A 6,666-nucleotide genomic window follows, 5' to 3' on the forward strand; every position below is an offset into this window, starting at 1 on the left:
GCATTGTGTAAAACAGATAGAGATCTTGGGATCTGACTGTTCAGATAACATACTGGTGATTATGTTCGTTTTTCAGAGCTTCTAGAATGAATCATCACAAACTTAATGGTTTAAAGCAGTATAAGTCTATTTTCTCAGTTCTTTTTTTTTTAAATTTATTTATTTTTTATTACAAAGTCAGATATACAGAGAGGAGGAGAAACAGAGAGGAAGATCTTCCGTCCAATGCTTTCCCAGGCCACAAGCAGGGAGCTGGATGTGAAGTGGAGCTGCCGGCGACCATATAGGATCTCAGCGCGTTCAAGGCAAGGACCTTATTTTTTTATTTTATTTTTTTTTAAAGACTTATTTATTTTATTACAAAGTCAGATATACAGAGAGGAGAGACACAGAGAGGAAGATCTTCCGTCCGATGATTCACTCCCCAAGTGAGCTGCAACAGCCGGTGCTGCGCTCATCCGAAGCCGGGAACCTGGAACCTCCTCTGGGTCTCCCACGTGGGTGCAGGGTCCCAAGGCTTTGGGCTGTCCTTGACTGCCTTCCCAGGCCACAAGCAGGGAGCTGGATGGGAAGTGGAGCTGCCGGGACTAGAACTGGCGCCCATATGGGATCCCGGTGCATTCAAGGAGAGAACTTAAGCCGCTAGGCCACGCCGACGGGCCCCATGGCAAGGATTTTTGCCGCTAGGCCACACTGTCGGGCCCTTCTCACAGTTCTTTGAGTTTAGCTCAAAATCAGTTTTTTTGGCTCCAGTCAGCTTTCTGGTTCTGTAGTGGCTTTCCTTGCCTCTTCCAGCTCCTAGTGGGGCTGCCAGCATTCTTTACCTTGTGTATCATTGTTTGCAATCTCAGTACCATTGTTACATTGCTCTCTCTTTCCATCTCCCCTTTACAGATTGCGTGTGGATATATCTTTGGGCTTGCCTGATTTCCCAGACTAATATCTTAATCTCACAATGTTTAATCATATTTGCAGTGTCTTTATTGCCATACAAAGTAACATTCACAGGTTCTATAGATTAGGATTTTTGTAGTTTACAACAGCAGTCCCCTGAAATTTACATTTTATTTAATTTTTTAAGTTTTATTTTTTATTGGGAAGTAACATATACAGAGAGAAAGAGAGACAGGAAGATCTGTCTGCTGGTTCATTCCCCAAGTGACTGCAATGGGCAAGCTGTGCCGATTTGAAGCAAGGAGCCAGGAGCTTCTTCTGGGTCTTCCATGCAGGAGCAGGGCCCCAAGGCTTTGGGTCGTCCTCGACTGCTTTTCTAGGCACAAGCAGGGAGCTGGATAGGAAGTGGAGCAGCCAGGACATAAACGAGCACAAGTATGGGATCCTACTGTGTGCAAGACGAGGACTTTAGCCACTAGGCTACTGTGCCAGGCCCTAAAATTCATGTTAATATTAAAAATTCCCCATGCTACAAAACCAAATTTTACTGTCAGTCATACAATTTCCTGCATGTTAACTAATTTATGTCTTCCAATCAGATGCACTTCAGTTAAATTGAAGAATTTGAGATGGCTTTTTGCAGATTAACATTTCCTACATCCTGGGCCTGATGTGGTCGCCTAGTGCCTAAAGTCCTCGCCTTGCTCATGCCGGGATGACATATTGGCACCGGTTCTAATCCCGGCTGCTCTACTTCCCTTCTAGCTCCCTACTTGTGGCTTGGAAAAACAGCAGAGGACGGCCCAAAGCCTTAGCACTCTGCACCCGCGTGGGAGACCATAAGGAGGCTCCTGGTTCCTGGCTTCAGATTGGCTGAGCTCCGGCCGTTATGGCCACTTGGGGAGTGAATCAGCTGACAGAAAATCTTTCTGTAAATCTGCGTTTCCAATAAAAATAAATATTTTTTAAAAATTTACTACATTTGTAGAGTGATCCATTTTGACCTAAGCCTGATGAGTTTTTAAACAAATTAATCATAGGGCCTGGTGTGGCAGCCTAGTGGCAAAAGTCCTCTCCTTGTATGCACTGGGATCTCATGGGCGCTGGTTTATGTCCTGGTGGCGCCACTTCCTCCACTTCCCATCCAGCTCCCTGTTTGTGGCCTGTGAGGAGTCGAAGATGGCCAAAGCCTCAGGACCCTGCATCCATGTGGGAGACCTGGAGGAAGTTCCTGGCTCCTGGCTTTGGATTGGTTCAGCTCCAGCCATTGCAACCTCTTGGACAGTGAACCATCAGATGGGAGATTTTCCTCTGTGTCTCTTCTCCTCTATATATCTATCTATATCTGCCTTTCCAATAAAAATAAATAAGTCTTTAAATAAAACATGGAATCTGCTTTAACGAATTTATAAGTGTAGAATATATTATTGTTGTGCAGGAGATCTTAGTGTTTATACAACTTGCTTGACTGAAACCTAGGCCTCTTGGTACATTTCCGTGTAAGTACCATTCCATTCTTGGAGCATCATTTACGTAGGGTAATGGAATATTTTTCTCTCTATGACTAGTTTATTTCACTTGTCATAATGTCTTCAAGATTGTCCAGGTTGGTAACATTGAACTTTTTAATGGTTGCATAGTTTTGCACAGTGTGTATGTATACCGCATTTTCCTCACTTATCTGCCAGTGGACACATAGGTCATTTGTTCACTTTAGATTTTGTGAATAGTATTGTAATTAATTTAAGAGTGCTAATGTTCCAAGACGATGATTTCAATTCTTTTTTTTAAAAAGGTTTATTTATTTTTATTGCAAAATCATATATATATATATATAGGGAGAGAGAGAGAAGAGACAGAGAGGAATATCTTCTGTCTGATGGTTCACTCCCCAAGCGGCTGCAATGTCCGGAGCTGAGCCAATCAGGAGCCAGGAGCCTCTTGTGGGTCTCCCGCATGCATACAGGGTCCCAAAGCTTTAAGCCATCCTCAACTGCTTTCCCAGGCCACCGGCAGCGAGCTGGATGGGAAGCGGGGCTGCCGGGATTAGAACTGGTAACCATATGGGATCCCAGCGTGTTCAAGGTGAGGACTTTAACCACTACACTGTTGTGCCGGGCCTTCGATGTTTTTTTATTGTTGTTTTCCATGATACAGTTTTATAGGGATAGGGATTCCTCCCTCCTTTCCTTCCCTCTCCATTTCCCCCTAATATTACAGTGGTATAGTCAGTAACAGTTACAAGTTTACCATTCTGCTACTTAAGCGTATGATGGCATTGTAGGTGTAGGCAAAGGTAGAAATCTAGTATCAAGGTACTTTAAATTCAAAAATCTCAAATTCAGTTGTAATCCAAATAATATGGTCTAAATAATAAATTATAAGATTATTGTTTCTAAGGTCAAAGCTGAACATTGCAGTCATTGTCTTAGTCTCCAAGGTTGATGTAGTTTGCAAGTTGTGTGTAACTCCTTCATTTATTGGAGTAGCTAGTATAGCATATAGGATGCTGCATGGTAGGGGTGTCTGGGGACTTTCCAAATTCCTGATTTACTCCCAGGGCAGATCACTACTGTTGGTTGATTATAAAACAGCCCTTTCTGCTTACAATTCTAGATTAAAAATAGAGCAGTCATCATCAGCTGGCTAAATTCCATTGCCTTTAGTTTGTTCTCTAGCTCATTTACAAGTAATGCCAGAAGCTTCATAATGTAGTGATTCTTTCCAGGGCTTACTGTAACAGGCTAGCACTGACTTGGTGGTTTCTAAATTGGATCCAGATACGCTACTCGGAGTCAGAATTGCACATTGTAGTTATCACTTAGGTTTGGCTGTTTCTACTTATGCAAATGATAAAATAGGAACTCTTTCATCCTTTACCTGAACAATGCAGCCTTTGGTAATCTAGCTCCACTAGAGTGAACACGGGAAGTTGTAAACCTAGTGCAGACATGCTACATGAATGGTTTCCCTTAAAACAGCCTTTCCCATGAAAATAATGTATTTGTGTCTATTTAGGTTAATAAGTAAAGAAAACATTTTGAAGACCATTTATGATCTTGGAAATAAAGTAGAAAAAGAATTGTAGGTAATATGTAATTACTACAGCTTTCTGGTAATTAGAATACTGAAGAAGAAAAAAAGGTTCTATTTGCGACGAGGAAAATTATGGAAACCGCATTTTATAAGTTTTTGATTTTTAAAAAAATATTTATTTTTGTTGGAAAGGCAGATCAGATTTGCGGAGAGAAGAAGAAACAGAAAGACCTTCCATCCGCTGGTCTGCTCCCCAAATGGCTGCAATGGGCAAAGCTGAGTCGATCTGAAGCCAGAAACCAGGAGCTCCTTCCTGAGGGTCTGCCACGTGAATGCAGTCTCAAGGCTCTGGGCCGTCCTCGACTGCTTTCCCAGGCCTTAAGCAGGGAGCTGGATGGGAAGTGGAGCTGCCTGGAGCCTGGACAAAAACTGCTGCCCATATGGGATCTTGGGCACTGAGCCATTGTGCCAAGTGCTGATTTCTTTCTAAAATTGAAATGCCTTATAGTTTTTCTGTATTTTGAAGTGACTTTATGAAAATTTTGTCTTTAAAGTTATGAAGTTTCATCAAATAAGATAAATTATCTTACGATAATGACAAACTGGTTTCTTACGCCTTTAAGAGGCTTTAAGTCTTGGCAGGAATCTCTAATTGTATATCCTTTTGGCTTATTCATATGAGTAAGTCTTTGTAAGTAGTATTCACAATCTGCCCATTTAGCATTCAGTGAAGATTTTCATTAGCACTGTATTTATGTATAGTTATTTTGAAAATCTTAGCAAGATTTAAAATAGTAATTTGAGGGCCCGGCGGCGTGGCCTAGTGGCTAAAGTCCTTGCCTTGAACGCACTGGGATCCCATATGGGCACCGGTTCTAATCCTGGCAGCTCCACTTCTCATCCAGCTCCCTGCTTGTGGCCTGGGAAAGCAGTAGAGGACGGCCCAAAGCCTAGGGAACCTGCACCCACGTGGGAGACCCAGAGGAGGTTCCAGGATCCCAGCTTCGGATGGGCACAGCACCGGCTGTTGCGGTCACTTGGGGAGTGAAACATTGGACGGAAGATCTTCCTCTCTGTCTCTCCTCCTCTCTGTATATCTGACTTTGTAATAAAATAAATAAATCTTTAAAAAAATTAGTGATTTGAGGAAAATTGGGAGAAGAGATTTTTCAAGCATTGCTTAAGGCAAGGGAAAGTATAATGCATGGCAAAAGGAGCTTGCTAGATGTTGGTATAGATTGAATGAAATTTGTATTGGTGCTTAAGATGTCAACTTGTAGGACAAGGGTGGAAACTCTATACTTGTTATTTTTATTTTTTTGAAGATTTATGTTTATTGCTAAGTCAGATATACAGAGAGGAGGAGAGACAGAGGAAGATCTTCCGTCCGATGATTCGCTCCCCAAGTGAGTGCAACGGCTGGTGCTTTGCCGATCCAAAGCTAGGAACCTGGAACCTCCTCCAGGTCTCCTACGCGGGTGCAGGGTCCCAAAGCATTGGGCCATTCTCGACTGCCCTCCCAGGCCATAAGTAGGGAGCTGGATGGGAAGCCCGGCCGCCAGGGCTAAAACCGGTGCCCATATGGGTTCCCAGTGCGTGCAAGGCTAGGACTTTAGCCAGGCCCAGCACTTGTTATTTTAATTTTAATTCTCAGATCACTGTAGGAAGAGCCCACCAGTGCAGAAAAAAGTAAATTTAGCAGAATGGTTGGGAGTCGAATGTGATCATACTGAATGGTGTCACATTTTTGATGCGTTTGGAGAGACCCGTCTAAAGTGGTATATTGATTATCAGAAAGAGGAGCCTTTCCTGTGTGCCTTGTGTCAAGATCACTCCAAAAGCCAGGCCTCATGTCCTCTGCAGTCTGCAGCTGCCACTGACTCTCCGGGAGACAATCCTGGGCTCATATGTGCCCTGAGACTCAGTGTATAGTCACAGACGTAAAAGTCATTGCTCAGAATGAAAATGGAGCATGAGAGTGGACCATCCTGGCAGCTTGGAATTGTAGTGGGATGGTAAAAGGGAGGCCAGAGATAGGAATGAGTCTGTGGGTGCAAATGTTCTCTCAACATGCAGGAAGTTTTGTGCTTCTGGCTTCCCTGTCGCCCTCTCTCCTCATGTGTGTGACATCGGTATCTGCCGAGAGGGTGCCACATGGACTCCTAGGTCCCAGGCCCCGATGGAGCCATCTGCCATTCTGCCCTGAGCTTCTCCACACCGTAAAGTCACAATTTTACAACCTTTGTAGGCACCAGATTCCACCCCACAGCAGACTAAATATCTTAAATTGTAGCCTTTTTTATATGTTACACATAACTTTTATGTTAATAAAACAAATTTGAATCTCATAGTTTTTAGCATTTAGATCATCATTTTATAACTCACTGTTTTCCTATCACTCATCATATATTCTCTGGAATTCCCTTGGATTGTGAAAAGTTAACCTGTAGATTGTTTTTAAACTTAATGACTTAATGATTGAAATGCAAATGTGCCTTATACCTGCATAATTTTTATTTTTAAAAATTTATTTTTATTGGAAAGACAGATTTACAGAGGGAAGGAGAGACACAGATCTTCCATGTGCTGATTCACTCCCCAATTGGCCACAACTCCTGAAGCTGAGCCTATCCAAAGCCAGGAGCTTCTTCTGGGTCACCCACGTGGGTGCAGGGTCTCAAGGCTTTGGGCTGTCCTCTGCTGTGTTCCCAGGCTACAACAAAGCTGGAACACGAA

Source organism: Ochotona princeps, chromosome 5 (assembly GCF_030435755.1).
Source record: "Ochotona princeps isolate mOchPri1 chromosome 5, mOchPri1.hap1, whole genome shotgun sequence".
NCBI lineage: Eukaryota > Metazoa > Chordata > Mammalia > Lagomorpha > Ochotonidae > Ochotona > Ochotona princeps.